Genomic DNA, 23701 nt, shown 5'->3' with positions numbered 1-23701 from the left:
TAGTGCTTTGCAGCCTGCGAGGCAGCCGGCTTTGGAGTTGCACTACCAGAATGAGCTGTGTGGGTGCTCAGACTGGGGGGAAAAATCCTACCACATCCCATGTCTCGGCCTCACACAACCTCCAGGGAGTTCTTCCTGATCTCCCTCCTGATTTGGTCTCAATCACCGTCCTTGGATTGACCTCACCTAGCCTTGGCGCTTCCAAGAGACTGCCTTTTCTTCCCCAAGGGAACAGCCGGGGCTGCAATCCAAATTGCCTGCTCTTCGACAATTGATCTGAACCACGTGAGGCTAAGGGCATCCGCTGCACAGGTTGCTCTTGAGAGTTTAATGAGCTGGCGCCCGGGAATGCGCACACGGGACGTCCTGAGCCACGTCGGAGCTGTTCCCGTAAAGCTGCCCCAGCTCAGGACTGCCAACCCTGCTTTTGTCCCAGGTTAGAACTCGCGCCCACGGACCTCCCGGGCCACTGGCTGGTTCTCTGCCGCCACCTAGAGGACACTCCCCAGGGCTCCTAGGCCCGTTGCATGAAGGGACTGACCTCGGGTTTGATCTTACAACCGCCTCTCTCTGGGCACTGGGGCAGGTGTGGAAAAACTCCTTTTCCTAACACGAACGGCCCCGAATTTCAGCTCTCGTTGTTTATTACTTGCACCATTCTCACTGAGTGACTTCCCCTTCTGAGCTTCAGCGTTCTCACTTGTAAAATGGGAAGAAGAAAAAAAGGGAAGAAATAAAGAGAGAAAGAGAAAAAGAAAGAGAGGGAGAAAGAAAGAGAGGGAGAAAGAAAGAAAGAAAGAAAGAAAGAAAGAAAGAAAGAAAGAAAGAAAGAAAGAGAGAGAGAGAAAGAGAGAAAGAGAGAAAGAAAAGAAGGAAGAAAGAAAGAAAAGAAGGAAGAAAGAAAAGAAGGAAGGAAGAAAGGAACGGACACGGGGCCTGGCCGCTTACTGAAGTTGGAGCAAGGCTGGCGCCTCTGTGAACTTCCTGCGAACCCGCAAGGACTTGGAGCAAGAACCCTGGGTGCTCAGGCTCACGGCTAAGTATCAGTCTAATCAAAAGTCACCGCCCAGACAAGGAGGTTCTGACGGTATTGCCGTGCGAGGTGGACAGTGAGTGGTGCACCGCCTGGGAAGCCTCTGAACCTGGCAACGACAGAACCTGTTTTTCCTCCCTGACACACCCCAATGACAGCCCGCCTCGAGCAACAGGAAGGGTGCCGTTAACCTGGCCTCGGCCCTGCTCACACACTTGCTCGGGGGTGGGAGGGCTCTGCTGCCAGGGCCAGCAGGGAGAGGGCGGAAACGGGAAATGGCGCGCTCAGGACCTACAGTCACCGTCCACAGAGGCGGCGCTGTCGCTCGGCTTCCGCGTTCGCTGGGACCTAAGGTGACAGCTGCAGGTACTTCAGAGCGAGCCGCGGGGGTGCTGGGCTGTGTGGGGCGGGAGGGACGGAACGCGCCTCCCGGGAGTGTGGAGAGGTGAAGCGGGGGCTCCCAGGCCCGGAGGGGGTCCCTCCAGGTGGAAGGGAGGCGCCACTCGTAAGGTGGGGTGACGGGCAGGGTGTCACCGCGATGCCCGCCCCTAGGGGGCGCGAGGGCTGCCTGCGTTAACGGTGTGGGGCGAGTCAACCCTACCCAGACGCAGCAGCGAGTCCCGAACAGGCTGGACACCGGGCTGGGGATGGGAAGGGCAGAGAGGAGGCCGCGGGCTCTTTAGATTCTGAGCCAGACGTTGCTCCTGCATCTCTGGGTGTGGAAGAGGTTCCACACCTCTGCAGAGCGGGAACACAGACAGCCCCGGTGAGGGAAGGCTAGGAAGGGCCAGTGAGTACTCCAACATCCCTACCCCCTAGGATGTGCACGTTTTACTTTTAAGGTTTGGTATTTATGTTTTTGGCGTGCTGTCTTATATTAGATCGGGTCATTTTAGAGCAGTTTCTTATTTTAAAAATCGAGTTATTTGTTTTTGTTTGTTTGTTTAAATAGCTGTTTGCCCTCAGCCTTTGCCAGGTAGGTGTGTGACTGGCAGATATCCTGAGACCTCATTTTTCACCATCTTGCTCCCTCCAGATTACAGATCCTCAGGTAGCGTGCACCTCTGGAATGCTGGCTCATAGGGACCGCTATACCAACCCCCAGGTTGGAGTTGTTTTTTTTTTTTTCTTTAGATGGCAGCCTGCCATGCACCCCAACAGCACTGAGTAAAATGTTTATCCTGTTTCTTGCTCTATTCCGGCTTCCGCTCCAACCAACGTGAGGCACCTGAATCAGATTCCCAGATCCCACAGCTGTGGTTCCAGAGCAGACCTTTGCCTAAATTCCCCAGAGGGCCTACAGGAGAAACCAACGGTCGGTCAAGCAGCCAGCATCTTCAGACTCCCTGCTGCCGCCTGACTTCTTAAATTGGCGTAAGACGTCTTTGAAGCTCCTGGCCAACAGTTGAAAGGGTGAAGAAACTGGGCACGACGCCTCATGTCTGTAATCCCAGCATAGACGACAGGAGGCAGGACAATTCCTGTGAGTCTGAGGCTAGCCTGTGATGTGTAGTGAGTTTGGGGTCAGCCTTAGCTGCCGAGTAAGAACCTATCTCAAGAATACAAAAACAAAGCAAACAAAAAACGCACAACAAAACAAAACAAAACAGGGGGCCGGCAGGTAAAAGCACCTGCCGCACCAGTCTGAAGACCTGAGTTTGTTTTCCGCCGTCGTCGACCGAGCTCCACTTGTGGCCACGGTTGCCCCACCCCCACGGCAATAATAAACGGATAACTTTGGAAATCAACAATTAAATAAAATTGATGAGATTTTAAAGGAAGGCTGAAAACAAAATAAGCAAACGATGAAAACAAGACCCCACTGCAACTGCTCTCTCCTCGTGGATCTTACTGTGACACAAGTGTTCGACGTTGCTGTGTGTAATTTGGCTATCTATAGAAGCCAGGAAACCTGAAGGAGCTATGGAGCAGGCAGAGCTTGGGGGTAGGCAGGGGACAGTCAGACAGGCAGTATGAAGGGGGACAGAAGAATAATGGGGGTGAGGTTTAAGCAGGGAGGGGATGGGAGAGTAAGAAGGAGGTGGGGAAGGATAATTAATGCTAAGGATATCTGAGAAATCCGTCTGGGATCTACGGTGTGTGTGTGTGTGTGTGTGTGTGTGTGTGTGTGTGTGTGTGTGTCGCATTCAAATGGAGTTACCCTACCAAGGGAATAAGGCTCCTCCCAGAAGCCATAGCTTGCCAAATGAAAGGTGTAGCAGACCTCACCTCAAGCTGTTGGTCAGAGGGAGGTGGGCAGAAACCTCCCGAACGACATGGCTATTGCCCTTGCTCTTTGTTGCCCACCAGAACTTGATAGTAACACCCTCCTGCTGAAGACACTGTGTCCTTTGTCACAGAGCTAAGAGAAATCAAGCTGGAGCAGATATGGAAGCGTCCTGCCTATTGGCTAGCTTTCATAGAACCAGAAAGTGCTCTGCCGAGGGAGGTTTCGGAAAAGTCACCGACAGAGTTGTCTACACATGAATCCGACAAGCTGCACCAATAATTGGCCTGCCAAGGTACACCCGTGGATGTCATAGTGCCATGCTAACAGGGGTTAGCAACTGCTTTCTGATTGGGTTTCAGGCTAAATCTGCAGGAAGAAACACACAGCTGGTACTGTAAATCTAGCCAAGAACCCACGAATGGGATCTCATAAGCCCTGGGAGTAAACCTACTACTACTATTTTGCTAAATTGGCACAGCATCAAACTGCCTTTGTTATGCATTATCTCTTACAATAGGTTAGTGAAGCTCTCATGCAAAAAAATTTTAATATTTATTTTTATGTCTATGAATGCTCTATCTGCATGTACACCTGCACACCAGAAGAGGGCATCCGATCTCATTATAGATGGCTACGAGCCTCCATGTGGTGGCTGGGAATTGAACTCAGGACCTCTGGAAGAGCAGACAATGCTCTTAACCTCTGAGCTATCTCTTCAGCCTGAGGCTCTCATTCTTAATTGTAGAAAAGGGTCTTTGGGCAGTGGATGGTGGTTGGTATGGACTCATGACTGGTCAAATGCAGAAAACAAGTGACTACAGGCGCTCAGCCGTAAGTGAAGTATTTATATTACACCCCGTAACAGTTACTTTTTGTTGTGATAAAATAACATGACCAAAAAATAGCTTGTGGAAGAGTTTATTTTGGCTCATTGTTCCAAAGAGATAAGGGTCCGTCATGGTGGGGAGAGTGCAGCAAGGGGGCGGCATGGCAGCTGAGCAGGAAGCCAAGAGATCACTTTCAATTGCACAAAAGATTCAGAGAGTGTGAACTCTAAGAGTGGGGTTACACACTCTCAAAACTCAACCCTAGGGATGCATGTCCTCTGGGAGGGCTCCACACCTCCGTAGGTTCCATTCCTCTTCAAACAGCACCACCAACTAGAGACCAAGCGTTCAAATATCTGAGCCTGTGGGGAACACTTCTTAATTAAACTACTATCTGTCCCCTCCCCACACAGCTCAAGAAACAGTGTGGAATCGGACTGGGTGGTTAATGTTCTCTTTCCATTTACTGACTTAAGGTTTGGTCTGCTCTCTTTGTGGGGTCATAAAGAGTATCGTTATTTATCTGAGACCTCTCTGATTTCTGATTTCTTTTTTCTTTTTTCCCCCAAGACCAGATTTCTCTGTGTAGCCTTAGCTGTCCTGGACTCGCTTTGTCAGAGCAGGCTGGCCCCGAACACACTGAGATCCACCTGCTTCTTCCTTCCCGAGTGCTGGGATTACAGGCGTGCGCCTCCTTACCCGGCTTTTCCTCTCCGATTTCTTAATGTAGGAGGAGGCACAACTGTAAACTTTCCTCATAGGACTGCCTCCTTGTGTCTCAAAGGTCGGGTGTATTGTTTTCATTCTCTAGGAATTCTTTTCTCTTTGATTTGTTTAAGGACCAATTTCCCACTCAGTGGTGTGTAGTGTGGCCTAGGCTCTCTCTTGCTACTGATTTGTAGTCTTAATCCATTGTGATCAGATCGAATACAAGGAGTTTTTTTTTTTTCAGTTTTCCTACATTTATTTAGATTTGCTTTGTGTCCTAATATATATTTGAGAGAATATGCAATAGAATGCTGATAAAAACCAGTAGTCTATGAGTAGTATGATCTATAGATATTTGGTAAGTTCATTTGATCCCTGATGTCATTGTTTTTTTAATCTATGATGTCAGATATTTCTAGTTGTTTTCTTTTCAGAAAGACCTGATAGTTGGTGAGACTGGGGTACTGAAGTCACTCACTGCAACTGTGCTAGGGCGAGTCTATGACTTTACCTCTAGCACTAGTTTATGAAATTGGGGCGTATACACTGAAAACCACAATGTTCTCCTGATTCATTCTCTTCATCAGCATGAAGTGCCCTTCTCTGTCTTCTGTCACTAGTTTTGGACTGGAGTCTATTTTATTAGATATTAAAACAGACCCCTGCTTTTTCGCCTAATTCTGTTTGCTTAGGTTTATTTCCCCACCCTTGTGGCTTAAGGTCAGAACTTTCTTGTGGTAAGGTGTGTTTCTTTGAGGCAAAAAAAATACATGGTTTATGTTCATCCCTGATTTCTGATCCAAACTACTGGTCTTTGACTTTTGACTGAGAAATTGAGGCCATTAACATTCAGTGTTACTGTTGAAAGATGTGTATTTATTCATGTCACTTGATTTTGTAGTGTCTCTTATGCCCTCTTGCCTTCCTCTCTTTCTTCACTATTCTAGTGTGGTCTTTTCTTTCCTGTGGCTTGTGGTTAGGTTTGTGTTTTTCTTCAGTCTGAGAAGTTCTTTCAGTTATCTTCTGCAGAGCTGACTTCACGGCCATAAATTCTTAGTCTTTGTTGAAAGTTTACTTTTTCCTTCAGTTATGAGAAATTGCATTGGTGAGTATAGCAGTATGAGTCGGCAGTTGTTTCTTTCGGAACGTGAAGTAGATCTTTCCAAGCCCTCCCAGCTCTTAAACGTCCAGGTGACAAATCTATGTCATTCTGATGGGCCTGTTTTTATGGTAACTTGCTGCATCTCACCTGTTACTTTGAATATGCTGTCTTTGCTAAAATTAAAGTCTTCTTCTGTTGGGCCAATAACCCATAAATCTAGCCTTTTACCTTTTTTAAAGATTGATATTTTTTTGTTTTAATTTTGTAAGTATGGATGTTTTGTTTGAATGTATGTATATGTATTATATGTGTGCAGTGGCTAGGATGCCGGAAGAGCACTTTAGATCCCCTATAACTGGAATTAAAGATGACTATAAATTGCTGTATGGCTGCTGGAATCAAACCCAAATCCTCTAGAATAGCAGCCAGCGCTTTAAACAGCTGAGCCATCTAGCTATGCCAAATCTAGCCATTTCAGGATATCACTTGTGTCTTGAAATTCTTACAGATGTTTTAAAAAATATTTTATTGTTGTCTGTATTGACTCGTTGTTCTTTGTCTTTTGAGTTCAGATGATTTATCTTCCCTGTGATCTATTCTCTTGGTGAGACTTCCCACACAGCGAGACCTGCAAGACAATTAAAAACAAAACTCAGCAATTATGATCTTTAAAAGTCAATCACGTTAAAAAAAGAAAAAAAGAAAAAAGAAAAACAAGCAAAAAGCAGCTATAGTGTTTAAGTATTTCAGGGTAGAGGACCCCAAAAGTGAAAGATTCACCCCCACCTTGAATAAACACCAAAAATGTCCTTTTCCCCTTTGACAGCACCACCCTTGGGGGACAGAGATACTGAAAGTGTTTAAGCCAAAAAAGTCTTTGGCTCTGCTCTGCCCAGAGGCCAGTGATGCCAGAGAGCGGGTGGGAGTCTGGATTCTTGCTCTTCTCCCTAAATGAGCATCCCTTTTCTTGGAAACTGTGTGTAAGGATATAACTAAAACCGAGGGGTGTCTGAACTCCTTGTAATTGGGAATTATACTGGCTAGTTCCTACTCCCACTGCACCTCATCAAGTAAAGCTTTGCTAACTCTAAGTGCCTGTAGTCTCACCTCACTCCCAGAGAGGTGCTCCTGTGGCCTCTCCTTTTCTCTTTCTCTTAAGATCCCACCTAGGAATCTGTAATCAATTTCTTTCTAAGACTCAGCCTCTGAGGCCTATGACTTTCATTCTTCGAATTTGTGGGGTGAGACCATGAAAGCCACTGGCTCATTGTGACTGGGTACCCAGCACCCTAACTCCTGGGCTTAGTTTATCAGGAGCCATAAATGGGTCTGACACTCTCAAAGACACCCCAAAAGTTCGTGTATCACTGGGATAATCTTTGACTTACTGCTTTTTTTTTTTTTTTCAGAGCCAGTATTTTTCTTTTCCAAGAGTCTGTCTCTGTCCTTGTCTGTCTTTGTCTCTGTCTCTCTGTCACACACACACACACACTCCCTAGGCTACTGTGTGTTCATTGCTCCTCAGGAAAAGTGAACCAGTCTGGCCCAGTGCATAGCAGCTTACAAATCCTGCCTGAGTTACTAGAACTGAACACCACAGACTGGGAGCTGACAAGGAGCAGAATCTGTTGCCTCACAGTTCAGGAGGCTGAGAAGTCCAATGTGATGGTGCTGACAATGGCCTCTTGCTCAAGAAAGTTAAGAGTCTGAAAGAGCAATGGGAAATATGGATGACACCAAACTCCCTCTGGTGACCAACTCACACTTGTGATAATGGAACAAATTCCCTCCCAGACTAATTATCTCTTAAAAGTCCCATTCTTAACAATGCCATAGTGTTTGCATTTCAACATGAGATTTGTTTGTTTATGGTTAGGTCTCCCTGTGTTGCCCTGTCTGGCTTTCAACTTCTGTTTTCAGCCATTTTTCTATCTTAGCCTCCTGAGTAGCTTTGAGTACAGGCGTGGACCATCATGTTAGGGCTTCTGTGTAAGTGAAGGGCTCATTCGATCCATAGCAACCAACCCTCCCCAACAATACCAAAGATTCCCTAACCTAAAAATAGGGCCAAGACATAAAGGAAATAATGAGGCAAGGGTCAGAGAAGCACTGTGGGTGTAGTTCAAGCAGCCAGACTTCCCTGAGGCAAGAGAAAGAAGGTTACGGGTCAAACAGTTGAGCATGCTGGGAGCTAACGAACACCTATGAGGGGTCCTGGCCAGAGGCAGAACAGAAGAGCCTTGGCTGAGCTTCTGTTTAGTGAGATTTCTTCCCTTCACTCCCAGGAAATGAGCTTAAGGAGGAATTGAACTGTGAACCTTCTCAAAACTGTGCTCCACAAGTCCCTGAACTTTACTGCCTGTCCGGTCACCAGAGTTCATCTGAAGGTCCCGAGCAGCTGAAGGAAGCTGTGTGCATACATGCTAGTGTGTGTGTGTGCGCACGCTCGCGTGTGTGTGACCTGAAGAAATAATTCAGAGCCCCTCAGACTTGCTCTGTTTTGATCTGAGATCTTCTTTCTATTATTGCTCATACCAAGAAACACCCTTCGAAAGCACAAAGGTTATCTGATCATCTCCCTTGACAGCTTGGCCCACCTTGAAGCCGGCACCCTCACCTCCTCCCTGGGAAGAAGTGGCATCCCATGTATGACCATGGATGATTAAAACATGAACACCTTGTCTTTGGTGGCTGTTTGCTCAAATGTGTTAGTGCCTACCTTTTCATGAACATACATACAAAAGCAGTTGCCATGTGTCATCTTAGAAGGCAAAAGTATGTATATTAAGAGGGTTTTTTGTTTGTTTTGTTTTTGCTGGGAAGTGGTCCTAGCACTTGGGAGGCAGAGACAGGTGGATCTCTGAGTTTGAGGCCAGCATGGTTTACAGAGTGAATTCCAGGACAGCCAGGGCTACACACAAAAAAAAATCCTATCTCGAAAAACAAACAAAAAAGACAGTTTTTTCATTTTTTAAATTGTGGACCAGCCTGATGAGGTGGCAGAAACCTTTAATTTCAGCACTTGGGAGCAGAGGTGGGGGGTATCTTTGTGAGTTTGAGGCCAGCCAGGTTTACACAGTGAGTTCTAGGCCAGCCTGGGAGGGATACATAGAGAGCTTCTCATTCTCCAAACATTGTGAACCAAAGGTGTAAAACCTGTTCATGTTTAAGATATCCACTGTGGCGTTATTATAACCTGATCAGTTCATAAACAGTGACTGCTGATTACACAAAAGGAATAGTTTCTTTTTTCTCTTCTTAGGCTTTCATACAGTACAGCCCTCTAACGAAACAGGCCTGTCTCCAACCCTTGGTGACAGGGCTGTTCACCTTTATACCAAGAAGTCTGGGAAAGTACCCCAGCCTGAATGTGGTGTGCACCCAGGCAGACTTCCAGGGTTCATGGTGTAAGACCTAAAGTCCTTAGGAGATTATCTAAAACAAAGATGCAGTCATCAGGGCCTGCCAGACCTGTTACAGGACAGAGCATGCTTTTGTACTGAGGAGCAGAAAATTGTGAAAGTGTTGAAGGCACAAACGCAGAATCAGAAAGCTAAATAAACACGAAGCTTTTTTTAAGTGAAAATAAAAAAAGTGGGGTGGGGATGGGGGTTGTAACTTTTATGGCCCCTAAAAGGATGATCTGTAGCATGCTACTGATTACCTTATCAGCAAACGGGGCTCAGCTTTCCTTAGCCCTTCAGACAGTCACTTTTAATCAGGGTATGGCCAGCCAAGTGTTGGAGATAAAAAGTGAACAGAACAGGGCTGGCCAAATGACTTAGTGGCTAAAGCCATGGCCATCAAATCCCATGGCCTGAGTTTGCTCCTCGGCCCCCACGCCATGGGAGGAGAGAACCTATTTCCTCAAGTCATTCTCTGACCCCCATTCATGCACAGTTGTACATGTACACACACAAATTAGATAAGCAGAATTTTAAAAAGGAATGGGCAGAGCTCTTGTCGGCAGTAAAATTTATGCCCCAAATACTGACAACATATTTACCCCATCTGAGAGTTCCTCTTTATAAGCTTCTCTGAGCTTATTTGGTATCTAAAAAAAAAAAAAAAAAAAAAAAATCTTTGCTAGGATCTTTCAAATTCTAGCATTGAAACTTGTGTACAAAGGAGGTATATTTTCCCAGCAGATACTGACAGCCATGCTTAAGTTTAACTTGAGTCTGAATGCTTGTTGAAATTCAACCTGAAAAGCAGCAAATGAAGCTATATAGCCTGGTCCAGTGCCTGGTAATTAGATAGCTACTACTCAATAAATTCTAGTACCTTTCTATATGAAGCATCAAACCTGAACCAGGCCATGATCACAAGAAAATTAGCATAGTTCTTAAGGTAAGAAATAATATTAGGGGACAGTGGTGGCTCAGCCTTTAATCCCAGCACTCAGGAGGCAGAGGCAGGCAGATCTCTGTGAGTTGGAGGTCAGCCTGGTCTACAGAATGAGTTAGTTCAAGGACAGCTAGAGTAAATCCTGTCTCAAAAAAACAAAGAAAGGAAGAAAGAAAACAGAAAAAAAGAGTGTAAGGCTTTGCGGATGTTATGGTAAATTGAGGCAGCAAACACCAAGCGTATGGTCCTCTATTTTTATCTTTCCTGACTCATGGCACTCATTGCTAGCCGATCACTGGCCTTTGCCACAGAGCCTGACCTTAGCTCTAGCTAGAATCCTCTCAGTAAACGATGTAATCATTTGCTACCTCCAAGCCAGGAGAAAGAGGTGGAGGATGGAGAAATTCTTTCTTATCTTGTTTAACCCATCTGTGAAACAGAGGCTCTCATTTTACACAACCATTCCATATAGCTATTATGGGGCAAAGAGGAACGAGGAAGTGTTTGAAAGATTGAAAAGGACAAGGTAGTCCCGGAAGAGCCCTGTCACTCACCTCTCCTACCAGCAGAGTTTTGTTAAAGTCTGTTTAAGACAGAGGGGATCTGGGACAGATTCCGGGTTTTTGTTCGGTTGGTTGGTTTGGTTTTTTGAAACAGTCTCACCTGTGGAGCATGTTGGCCTCACACTGTTGTCCTCTTGCCTCTGCCTCTGACAGGCTCTTGTCCCAGAAGGACTCTCCTTGAGCCAGTGAGGTGGCTGAACAGGCAAAGGTGTTTGCTGTGCAAACCTAAGGACCCCAGTTCAAGTCCCAGGGCTCAGTGGCAGAATGCCAGCCAGGTAGAATATGAAATGCTCTGTGCCCCGACTCCTCCCACCCCCCAAAAGGTGACTGCAATAATATTTTTTAAAAGGGCTTTCTTTTTACAAATAAGGAAGAAAACAGATGAAAAAGGCATAGTGAGAGAGAAGGTGACATGCGCTGGAGGCAGAGGCAGGAGGTAAGGTTACAGTCCCGTTAGGCCTCTTCCGCAACAGAGTTTGTAATGGGTTACGAGGCAGCATTGGGCTTGTCCCTCATCATCCCCGTTTGCCTCCAACCTGGGCTCCAGGCACTTACTCAGAGCCCTTCACTCCGCCGTCTTCTGCCTCCAGGACATTCTTACCGACATTAGCTTGCTCAGTCTTCATGCTGTGGCCCAGGATTGGGTAATTCAGTGCTCACAATGACTTTTGTAACTTCCCTGAGTAGTAAGAACTGATTGCATTGAATCTCCAGTCAGGCTTCTGGCGGGTGTTTACGTCCCAGGATACCTATGGAGGAACACAAACGAAAACTTAATCAGAGCGGGGTGGCATGGGTGTGCTATCTCACGCACAGGACACAGGACAGCTTGTAGGAGCCACTTCTGTCCTTCTAACATGTGTGCGTGGCACGTGTGTGTGTGTGTGTGTGTGTGTGTGTGTGTGTCTGTGGATCCGAACCAAAGTTGTGAGACTTGGTATTTCTTTATCCACTTAGCCATCTAGCCAGCCCCTATGTGACTCTTTAAAAATAACTCAGTTGCATGGTTTGTTAGTATGAGCTTGAGAAACGACGGTGTCATGTCGCAATGCCAAAAGGTTGGGCACACCTGAGCTGGCATAGCTTGTTCAGCCTATCTCCCCTCAAGGATACTCTTACTGGCACAGCTGCTTGGAAGCAAAGCTATTGTTGTCTGCCTGCCTGATCTATCTTCTCTCTATCACGTCATGTTGTGACACTATCCCCAGCATAGGCCGTGCTTTTGTCTATGGCCACACTCTGCCCTTGACTCTGTGACAGAGGATGGAGATGGACTCCCACAGCTCTTGGCCTTTGACGCTTCACCATCATCCCCGCCCACACCTTTGTAAATGGTGCCTTTCCTGCCCCTCTTAAGGGTACCATCTCTTTCCAGCCAGAATGTGGGAGAATGCTGACAGAGCATGGAAAAGATGAGCCACACTCTCTCTAGCGTATACTTAACAGACATAAGCATGGGTCGTCCCTTCCCACCCCTCTCCAGCAACGAGTCACCCACAGAAGCTGTTTGCTCTCCCGACTCAGCTAATTGGTAGAAGGACAGCCCTAGCCCCGGGACAGTGAAAACATGAGGTGAATCAGGACATACCACTCCAAGACATGCTACTTCCGGCTGATGACTCTGAGAAGGAAGCACAGGAGAAAGGAACAAACCCTGGGAGCATTTCTTGCCTTCTCCGTGTCCCCTAAAGCAGGACATCAGTGTTTCTCCTCTTGTGCAGTGATAATCGCCCAAGCCCCAGAGCTGAAGAGCTGGTCTTCAGATAAGTTTGTATAAACAATTGAAAACAACCTTTCCTTTCCTTCCCACATATATTTCTTGTCACTGTCCTACAATGCGCTGCCTCTGGAGGCCCAAACACCCCTTTCTTTGCGTGGTTTCTCCCCACAGCCATTCACTGTCTGTAGAAAATGCTTGTATCCGCTTTCACTTCTCTGTGAAGCCCCATCTGAATAAAAGCATGAACAGGGCTAAAGCGGATGCCTTTTCTTTTTGTCAGTCTCCCTTTGAGCCCTTGGGCACTAAGTCAACAGGACGGGGGAAAGACTTTCCCTTTTCCTGCACTCTGAAAGAAGGAAGGCTTTCCGACCAAGTCACAGAACTCCACCTCCCTGTGGGGAACACAATCCATCTGTTGCTCTTACAAAGTCTTTCTTGGCTTTCTGATTTCCAGATGCAGATCTGAGATAGTATAATAAAGCACACTTAACACAGGGTTAGAAAAACGAACAGGCTGGTGAGATTGCCAACCAGGTAATTGCTTGCCCCGGCAGGCCTGAGTTCCAGCTCTGGAACCCACACGAAGTCGGAGAGAACTGACTTTTTAGACCTGTTGTGTGACCTCCACACACATGGTGGCTGCACCCATCACACATACACACACTTAAATACATACCCTTATACACGCACACATACATATACACACATATATGCACATACATACACATACACACACACAAATACACACACATATACATACATACACACATGTCTACCTTTTCATTTCATAGATCCACACCAAAATTTACTTGAAACAAAAGTGATGAAGATACAACATTTGATCTAGAATTTTCCACAAAGCAATATTATTTAACAAGTTGTCTAAAGTAGCTTATTAACAAATAAGGGAAGGGTTTTTTAAAGATTTATTTATTTATTTTCTGTAGATGAGTGCTCTATCTGCATGTACAGATGGTCGTGAGCCACCATGTGGTGGCTGGGAATTGAACTCAGGACCTCTGGAAGAGCAGACAGAGCTCTTAACCGCTGAGCCATCTCTCAGCCCTCAAGAAGTTTTTTTATTTCATAGTTAGTCAGAAACTCTACTCAGTTAAAGACACTGACTTTTTTGAAGAAGCTTTGTTTTATAGAGATAAACTTTATTGGCCTCAAACTTACTATGTAGCCAGAATTGAGTTGAATTTGTGATTTTTTTTTTCCTCTGTGTAGCCTAGGCTGTCCTGGATTCACACTGTAGACCAGGCTGGCTACAAACTCACAGAGATCCACCTGCCTCTGATTCTCTGAGGGCTGGGATTACAGGCGTGTGCCACCACACCTGACTGAATTTGTGATCCTTCTGCTTCCACTATGCCAAGTTTTATGGGATGGTAGGGCTTGAACTCAGAGCCCCCTGCTAGTAACTGTATGCCTTAGTCAACTACCGAGGCCTTGGCTATGGGAGGGGGTTTCTTTAAAATGCTCGTGAAATGACTAGCTGAGATAGAGACCCTCCCCCTGTAACTGGTCACACGCTCTCACCTTAGATGTGAGTGGGTATGAGAATATAAATTTTTTGGCATTTGACCTGGAACATCAAGATCTACCTGGAAACCAGCAAAAGGCTGGGAAGCTATTAAAAAAAATGTAGAGTGACCATAATTGTCAAACACCACTGCTATTTCTGATAGAATTTGAAAAGAGATGGATTATAAAGTCAGAATTTTTATTTTACAAAAATGTAGAAACTACTTACTGCTTTAATTATGGGGATTTCCAAATCAAAAGATGAGTTAGTTTATACAGGTATGTGAAACAATACAAGGATACAATTTTTGGTAATCCAAACATTAACTTTTATAAAAAACAATCATGAAAAGATTTCTAATACAATTAAGGTATCAAAACTACTATCTGATGGTCATATTCTATGCTGAGTAAAATGGTACATGTCTGAGATCTCAGCATTTGTCCCATAATACAAAGAAACTAAAACAAATGAATACAAAAAGAAAAAATTAAATTCTAACCTCTCTACGCTATACTAGCCTGGTTATTTCCCAGCCATGTGCCCTTTTACCTGCCTTCTAGGCTCACCCCTGACCACTCCTGCTCCATCCTTGTCCTCAGGGCCGCTCCCTCATGGAGATCTTCTCCTTGACCTTCCTCTTCCTCTCTGGTGTCTATCTGAGACCCCTCACTCTCCTGCTAAGCTATTGGCTGATCAGCTTCTTTATTAACCAATCAGAGATGATGGAGAACAATATTTACACAATATTGAGACAGAAAATTCTTGATAGAAGTGATAGTACCCTTGCCCAGACTGCAACCAGATCTGAAGGCACAAAAATCGGCATCTGAATACACAGTGCATAAGACCATCCCCCAGCACTCTGCAGACCAGGCTGCCATCAAACTCACAGAGATCTGCCTGCCTCTGCCTCCCAAATGTGGCATACCCCCACACTGCCTGGTTGTTTTAATTTAGTCCTTGAGAATTTCATATATACATACAATGTTTTTTTTAATTAATTCGATTTACATCTTGGTCCTAGGCCCCTCCCTCCCATATCCCCTCTTCCCTATTCCTCAGCTAGGGTAATCGCCCCTATCCAGGCAGCCCAGCTCATCTATTCACATGAGGACTGAGTTCATCTCCCTCTTCTGTGGCCTGAGAGGGAAGTCCGATCAGGGGGAAGTGATCAGAAAGCAGGCCACATATAGTCCATGTCAGAGATATGCCCCACTCACCTAGCTAGTGGGCCCACGTGAAGCCTAAGAGGCCCACTGGACTTATCTTCTTGGGGTCTGTGCATTCTAGTATGTCTATCCCATACTATATGACTAAAATCTGCTGATGAGTGAGTGTATACCATGTATGTCTCTCTGGGTCTGTTACCTCACTGAGGATGATCATTCCTAGTTCCATCCATTTGCCTGCAGATTTCATGGTTTCCTTGTCTTTAACAACTGAGTAGTATTGCATTGTGCATGCAGTGTTATTTTAACCTACTTACCACCCATTCTTCCTTTCAGCAACCCCCAGACCCCCTTCACATGTCCCTCCCTACTTCCTGTCTTATTGGTTTTTAAAAATGTTTATGGGCCACAGAGTCTAACTAGTGTGTGGGGCAGGACTGTGGGGCCACCCACTTACGAATGGTCAGCCTCCCAGGGACACACCTCTACAGAAAACCAGCTCTCCCTCACCTAGCAGCCATCAGTTGCCAAAAGTTCCTCTTCGAGGGGTGGGAGCTTGTGTGCCTCTCCTCCATCCAAAAGCGTGGGCTTTATTAATGGAGAACAACAGACAGTTTATTGAAACCTGACAATCATTTGGTTAGATATTTTTGTTGTTGTAGTTTATTCAAAGACAAGGTCTGATATAGCCCAAGCTGGCCTCACACTCATGACTGAGGATGACCTTGAACTTTTGATACTCCTGCTTCTACCTCCCAAGTGCTGGAATTACAGGCATGCACCACCACTAGCTGGAAATATCACCTTTCAAGCCGCAACTGAACCATGACCTTGTTTACATAAAATGTCTGTGTTTAGTGCACACAAAACCACGGTGAGGTAAGGGAAGCTGACAGAGTGAGGACTGGGTCTAGGGCTGGGCTGGGCTTTGTTGCTGGCCTGGAACTCAGTGTGTTCTTGGGCCAAATCAGTTCCTCTTCCCAGGCCCTGCTTCTCCTCTATAAAATGGGGCCAGATGGTTATCTGTAATGTCTGTTCTCTCTTGCACAGGCTTGGAGTGTCTGATTACAAGCCAGAATTCAGTCATCAACAACTTCCAAATACTAACAGGCCTGTTTGGAGTGAGGAGGCAGAAAGAGTTCATTTAGCTCAAAGTGGTTGAGAGTTCAGGTTCTGAACATAAAACCAAAACAACTTACCATTTTCCATCGCCACATGGAAATCAGAAACAAACGAACAAAACACTGACAAGGAACCATTGAGGAGTCTTTCTTTCTACTGTTCCTTATATCAGGATGTGTGGTTCCTGTGATGACTCTAAAATAACCACAACAAATTCGATGGGTAAAGGTGATACAAATGTGTCTGCTTTGCTATTCAGTGGCTAGTGGGGATCAGTTCATGCTGTGGTCCCAGAGGAGAGGAGATTCTATTTCTTTCTCTCCAGCTCCAGGAGGCTGGGAATCGGGCTCTGCTTCCATCCCTCCCTCTCCTGCCTCCTGCTTGCCTTATAAAAACTACTGTCCCCTACCCTGGGGGACCCAGTACAATCTCCATATCAAAGTCCTAGGAAGCTGGAGAGAAGTCAGCAGAAAAGGGTTTTGGCAATGCGCCCTCCCTTATAATTAGCAGGTGTAAAACTAAAGGTTGGCACTGTAGGACTAATTACTGGTCTAAGGACTTGAGTCATATCTTTGGCCACAAGAGGACACATGCAATCTTGAGCTCACACCCAGAAATAATTCCCTAAACCTGACAGCTATCTGATATGAGCACTAGGAGCCTAAGTCTTTTATTTCTAAGATTCTGGTGGCTTTCTGAAAAATAACAGAGATGTCCCATTGCCCTCTTCTATAAGAGTCAGCTGGAGCAGGCCTGTCAATGGTTTGTACAGGACAAAGACCTGCAGAAAAAGCCAAATGTTCCAAAGCCCTCAGAAATACTGTCAGGGGCTAGAGAGACGGCTCAGAGGTTGAGAGCACTGGCTGTTCTTCCAAAGGTCATGAGTTCAATTCCCAGTAACCAGATGGTGGCTCACAACCATCTATAGTGAGATCTGGTGCCCTCTTCTGGTGCACAGCACACATGCAGGCAGAATACTGTATAAATAATAAATAAATCTTTAAAAAAAATACTGTCAGGGTGCCCAGACTGTGCCACCCAATGGCCCCTTTAGCAGTGGTCCACTCTCACCTTATTCTTTATTTCATCATCACTCCACCTCTCTGCTACATTGTACTATGCGTCTCATTTGAATTATTTTGACGGAGATAGCAAGGCCCAGGGAACTAGAGTCACTTCAGAGAGAGCTGGGAGAAGGGGGTGGGATAGATCCTGGTGGCATCTGCTCTTTCTTCCTGGTTTCAATTGGATTTGCTTTGTCTTCATTGAGACCATGCAATCCCCTGCTCCTTTGCACTTGCTGCTTCCCTTATCAAGTGCACATCTGTCCTGGGCTGTTGGGTTTCCCTTGCTTTCTTATTTTAGAGACTAGATGCCTCAGGTCCCTTGCTCGTTTCCTTCAATATCCATGCTGACCTACCTAACTCGTGTGTCTTTTTCTTTCTTTCTTTTTTCTCTTCTCCTCCTCCTCCTCCTTTTTTCCTGAGACAAGGTTTCTCTGTATAGCCGTGGCTATCCTGGAACTCACTCTGTAGACCAGGCTGGCCTCACATCTAAGACAAGCAATTGTACCTTTACTGTGTACCAACAAAACAAAATAAGATGAATTCCAGGGTGAAACTTGGTTTCTGTCAGCCAAGGAAATTCTGGAGTCAGACAAGTCACATTTCCCTTGATCTCCAGACTAAAGGGTGCAGGCTGATCTCATCATTCACTGGTATGTTGGTGAGGAAGTGGAAGGGTTCTCTGCTCTCCCCTTGTATTCTTTCTCTACAAGATGGGCAACTCCCCTTCAATCCCAGTTTACTCATCCATCATTACTGCAGCCTTAGAAACTGGAAGCTAACCTGACCTAAGACTTTGAGTTGTGTTTACCTTTTCTGGAAATGGTTAGGCAAATGTTCTAGGGTAAAAGATCCAGATTCATGCAATGGATGACTCTTAGCAATTTAAGTTAGATGTTAGAGTGGTAGGATAATGGGCCATTTAAGCTTTAATGGCATCTTACTGCTACATCTGTCTGGCAAAAGACAAAAAGTGGTCAAATGTGCCTGTGTTTAAGGTTTTTGTTTTGTTGTTTTGTTTTTGACTTTATGAGAAAAGCCCAAATGACACAGGGATTTTTTTTTTCTGATGAAGGAAAGTGTGTGAGGAAGGAAACAGCAAATATAAGAAAATGAGCTAGATGTGTATAAACACATTTCTGGTTTAAAAAAAAAAAAGCTTTTGGTATTAAAAAATATGGTAAAATATGGTTTTGTCCTACAAGAAAAATATTGCCCCAACATGGAAATAGAGCGATGAGGACAACGCTAGAAGACTATTTGTAAGAAGGCTGTAGAAATTAAGATAATGTGATGAAGCTGGCTATGATTTAAAGTTATTAAAAATTCCTGAGGTCAGCCAGGCAGTGGGGGCACATGCTTTTAACCTCCCAGCACTTGGAGGTTAGAGGCAGATGGATCCTATGAGTTCCAGGCCAGCCTAGTCTACAGAGCAAGTTCCAGGACAGCCAGGGCTACACAGAGAAACCGTGTCTCAACAGCAAACCAAACCCAAAACAAAGAAGCAAAAAGTCCTGAGGTCACGGGGTGGGGAGACAGCTCATGGAGAAAGTGTTTGCCATGCAAGCGGTGAGGACTTGAGTTCAAATCCCCAGAACTTATTTAAAAACCAGACACTATGGTACACACCTGTAATCTCAGCCCACCTACAGCAAGACGGGAATCCCTGAAGTCCTCAACCGTCCAGCAGGGTAAGCTTTAGTTAAAATAAGGTCCACCCCGAGCTTGCGCACAGTTGCCAGGATCCTAGCCTCCAAGCACTCCGTGCTCGGACCTAGGATGACTCAGCTTTTACAGAGTCCTGATTTTCAGGCAATATCAGGCAGCGCCGTTGAACCGGTCTGCAAGAGGCAGTAAATGCGCATAGGATTGTTTTAATTAGTGCGTTCGAGAGCAGGGTTTTGTGGAGAGCTCTGGTTATAAGAACAGGAAAAACAGGTTGGCAGCCAGAGTTCTCACCTAGCAACTGCAAAGCCCTGGGCTGGATCCCAGCACACAAGTCTAAGACAAACAAAGGAAAAATACTGCTTCTTAGACGGAAGGACAGAGTCCGTCTTCTAGCATCCGATCTGTCCGTTCCCTGGGGCTTCTTGATGGCCGAGAGCGGCTAGAAGGGTGTCTACGCTGTGCTGAGTGGGTGCAGAGAGAGGGAAGCAGGGAAAATGTACCTTCGAAGAGCATCTCTGCCTGTCTGTCTGAAGGTCCCTGCAATATCCGTCTCCAGCACCATGCCAAACAGGAATAACAACTGCTCTGACCAAGAGCATGGGTGAAACGTGAGACCTCCCAAATTAGAAAATGGGTGTTTCCATCAACACAAATATGCCCTTTCTCCTTCCAGAGAGGGACAACCGTTCCATCAAACAGGCCAGGTGACTGATCTGAAGTAAAGGGATGGCAGAGTCCCAGGGACATTGGCTGATTGCTTTGAAGGATCACAAAATAAACAAAGCTCCTCCCTTCACACCCATGGGAGCAGGGACTCACCCAGACCCTGGGAGACATGATTCCGTGCGGCCATGTCTCACCCGTGGGTAGATTTTTGCAGTGTTACACAGGAGAATCGATACGCTATGACTACAGGTTACCTTCAAAAGCACCTACAAGACTTCAGATGGCTGCTAGAATCCTGCGCGGTTGACAAGGTTTAATTAAGCCCTCCTCAGATGACTGAGGAGCTCCTTTTGGCTTTTGACTGCCTTTCTGTGAGACTGTGTACCTGTCCTTAGCGGTGACATGAATGAAGACTGCTTTTGTCTGCTTTCTGAGCCCTTGTCTCCCCCACCTTTCAACTGTCCCACTCTGCTACCTTGCAAGTGTGGCAAAGCAGAAGTATAAATGTCCCCAGAGAGGCAAAAGCAGCAGGACTGAGAGGCTGAGGCCAGACTGGGCTACTTTGTGAATTCCAAGCTAACCTAGAACTATGTCTCATATCTGGAACATATATGGAGCACATACATGGAACATATCTCAGGCTATGCCATGAGGTTACATCTTTAAAAAGGGTATCTTTCTGCAACTTCTTACACACCTTCAGCCTCACAGGAGTTCTGTGTACATCAGGACCAAAAGGCATGGCTTTTGGGTACATTTGCCTGTTCAGGCCAGCTTCATAGTACATCATGGCTCCTTCTGCTTTTCCTACACAGATGCTGTGAGGGGCTGAGCACCAGAATTCTACCCATTCCCTCCTTCCTTCTGGAACTTCTGCTATGTATCAGGGTCTAACGGCTTCAGTCGAACTCCTCAGGCCCCACTTGATGAGATGGTTTGGTGGGTAAAGGCTGCCAGGCCTGACAATCTGAGTTTGATTCCCAGGACCCACAGGCTGGTACCCTGACCGCCTCACCTTTGCTGACCGCACACCTTTGTTGTGGCCCACATACAAACTACACATAGCGTGTGCCCATAGTAAATAAGTAAATCTTTAAAAATAAGTTTCTTTTCAAAAGAGGCCAGAACAGACCCCATTTCTTACTCTAAGGGAAGCTGATGAGGCCACAGTCCTGAAGAGATCAATCGATCAAGGGTTAGTTTTTGTTTGTTTGTTTTTTGTTGTTGTTTGTGTGTGTGTTGAGAGAGAGAGAGAGAGAGAAGACAAAAATGGCTGAAATAAGTTATTCTCTCATTTTCTTGCTCCTTACCCCACAGGCTTAAAAAAGAAAATTTCTTTTTGAAGAGCACAGATAATGGCTGAGTTCTCTCAGGGTTAGTTATAGGTCGGGGACACGAAAACTATAGAAACAAACAATGATTTTGAGAGATATTTTTAAGATTGCAAAAACACTAAAGAACCCTGAAAATTGCTTGATGAGAACAGAAATGCCTAGGTACAGGTTATAGGTCAAGTCTAAGTGTCAAAGACCTTGCACTGAGCCAAGGGAGGGACAAGGATAGGGAGTGGCATCCCTTGTCCCTGTTGGCAGGAGTCATCTAAGGCTACCAGCAGGGTCAGGACACTTCCTGGGCTCAGGAGAAAACCAGAAGGCTTGCCCAAACAAGCCCTAATTTATGGTATGCCACCAGGAAGAATGTGGTATTATGGATGGTTATCTCTGTAGCAGATGGTATTTCTGGAAGACCTGTGTTGACACTTGAAAGATATTTATGTATACATTATGGCTTCCTGAAAGGCAGATAAAGTTGAAAAAAAATCCACCTGTAAATGAACAAAAGGAGGGAAAGGGCTGCAGGTTGTTATGTCCAAGCCTCTTCCAGGGGCGTCCCTCCAGGCTGATCCCAAGACTTCTCAACAAGTTTCTAGGTGGACAGAGCAGATTTCTCAGAAAGAGTGAATATGGTCTCCCATGCTAGGAAGCCCGACCTTCTTGCCCACTCGAATCTAAATCTAAGCTGAAGACAATAGGAGGCAGCTTCAGGACTTAACCTATCAGTGTTCTCTCTCTAGATGGGGTATCTGACTTTGTAGTGATTTTCCTTAACTCAGGAGTGGGTCTGCAGCTTTGCTTGTAGTTCACCTCTTGGTGACAGTTTACAGTTTACCCGTCAGATTAAGCGGCTGGTGGCAGGATTAGGCTCTAGTGGAGAAAAATGTCTGCTTCCATAGCTGCCACTGTCAGATATCAGACAGTGCCTATGTCCAGAAATGATCGTCTTGCACTACCTCAAACCAGACTACAGAAAGATTTCTGGCCCGGCATTCCTCAGGAACTTGGGAGATGGGTCCTCATCTGCCGAAAGGAGTCATTTCCCTTGTCTCTGACAGAAGGGACGAACAGTTCTCCACTGACATCCACCTGTGGTCACTCATCAAAGCCCATGCTGGCCCCCATGTTCCCCCAAATACTATTCACATGTACCTGTTACATATCTCTTTTCTTGTTTTGTTTTGCTTTGTTTTTGTTTTTCAAGACAGAGTTTCCCTGTGTAACCTTGGCTGTCCTGGATCCACCTGCCTCTGCCTCCTGGGTGCTGGGATTAAATCTTTAAAAGCCAATTTCTTCTTTAAAAAGGCCAGAACAGACCCCATTGCTTACTCTAAGGGGAAATCAGAGAAAGTCAGGCTGAGTTTTTCCCTCCCTCTGTGAAGAGGATCTGTGGCAGAAACAAAAAAGACACTGTCAGCCAAGAGAGAAGAGAGCTGAGGCAAACTGAGAAGCCCGAGTCCTGAAGAGATCAGTAAACGAACTGATCCATCAAGGGTTAGTTTTGTCTGTGTGTGTGTGTCTCTCTGTGTGTGTGTGTGTGTGTGTCTGTATGTGTGTGTGTTTCATGTGTGTGTGTTTCATGTTTCTGTGTGAGAGAGAGAAAGATAGATAATGCCAGCACCGCCAGGCTGTAATGTATTTCAAAGCCCCTCACTCTAGCATCCTGGCCCTTTTCACTTCCTGCACTCCTCTTCCACTATGCTAGCCCCCAGGTTGTTCCAGACCCCTGCTTCCCCTTTATAACAGCAAGGTTTCCCCCTGCCTCCCACTAGTGTCTCTCCTGACACTCTCTACTGTTACTTCTTCCTTTTCTTATTCTTTTTGCTGTCCTCCTGATTCTCTCTGCTCCCAAAGGATAGTCCTGGCCGCGTCCATTCTGCTTCTTTTTCTCTCAGCTCTGGACTCTTCCAGATGACTCTCAATGCTTTCTTTCTCATCCAAAATGAAAATCTTGGCCCTAACCATGGAACAGCCATCTCGGTGGTTTCTTTACTGTCCCCTCACTTATACCCACTTTGTACTTTACTCTCTTCCTTCCTTTCCTCCCTAGAGGCACAGGAGAAGAATAAATACAGCTACTTATCCCAGGCCTAAAGTCTAGGGGTGTGAGTGTGTGTAAGAGCTATGACTTACAAAGTACCCCAGCATGTCCCCTGTGTGTGTAACCAGAGGGGTGTGGAAAGAAATAATTTCATAGCATTTGTTTCTCTTAGAAGCCAACCACCAAACTGACAGAAATGCCGGACTCATCCCCCTCACTCACTCTCAATGTGCAACACACAGAGTAGGCCTAGAGACAAAAGGGGGAGGCTGTTGTGACAAGGTCACATCTGCACCTGCACAGGAAGGTGAGGGAGAATGGCTATCTGATCAGTTCTAGAACTGTTCTCTTCTCCCCAAATCTAAAGATAAGAATCCTGTTTGGAACCTGATTCTCATACAGCGCAATCTTTTATCTTTATCGAGTACATCCTTCAGGGCTTAAAGGCAAGAACGCCGGGGTTATAAACGGACAGCCAGGGAGCAGGATCACATTTGTAAGCCTGTTGTGTTTGGCGCTCACAGTGATCTCCTTTTTAAGAGAGCAGCCAACACCAACAGAGCAAAAGATTTACAT

At 45.8% G+C, this 23701-nt stretch overlaps 2 long non-coding RNA genes across 5 annotated transcripts; one reads left to right on the top strand and one right to left on the bottom strand.

The window, feature by feature from the left end:
* The first annotated feature begins 330 nt into the window (after positions 1–330).
* On the top strand, positions 331–11377 carry LOC132655305 (uncharacterized). Of its 2 annotated transcripts, none has more exons than XR_009593146.1 (3): positions 331–1399; positions 2070–2978; positions 3394–11377. It is a non-coding gene; the product is annotated as an uncharacterized LOC132655305 (long non-coding RNA). The 2 variants fall into 2 exon arrangements; XR_009593147.1 differs by having other exon boundaries at positions 2070–3555; positions 8186–11377.
* Positions 6393–19656, bottom strand: LOC132655307 (uncharacterized). Of its 3 annotated transcripts, XR_009593150.1 has the most exons (4): positions 19046–19241; positions 15741–15818; positions 11366–11559; positions 6393–6528 (listed from the first exon to the last, which is right to left on the bottom strand). It is a non-coding gene; the product is annotated as an uncharacterized LOC132655307 (long non-coding RNA). The 3 variants fall into 3 exon arrangements; XR_009593151.1 differs by lacking the exons at positions 15741–15818; positions 19046–19241 and adding an exon at positions 19585–19656; XR_009593149.1 differs by lacking the exon at positions 15741–15818.
* Positions 19657–23701: the final 4045 nt, after the last annotated feature.

Source organism: Meriones unguiculatus, chromosome 1 (assembly GCF_030254825.1).
Source record: "Meriones unguiculatus strain TT.TT164.6M chromosome 1, Bangor_MerUng_6.1, whole genome shotgun sequence".
In the NCBI taxonomy this organism is placed as follows: domain Eukaryota; kingdom Metazoa; phylum Chordata; class Mammalia; order Rodentia; family Muridae; genus Meriones; species Meriones unguiculatus.
The sequence above is the reverse complement of the archived record's forward strand: the minus strand, read 5'-3'. Positions and strand labels throughout refer to the sequence as shown.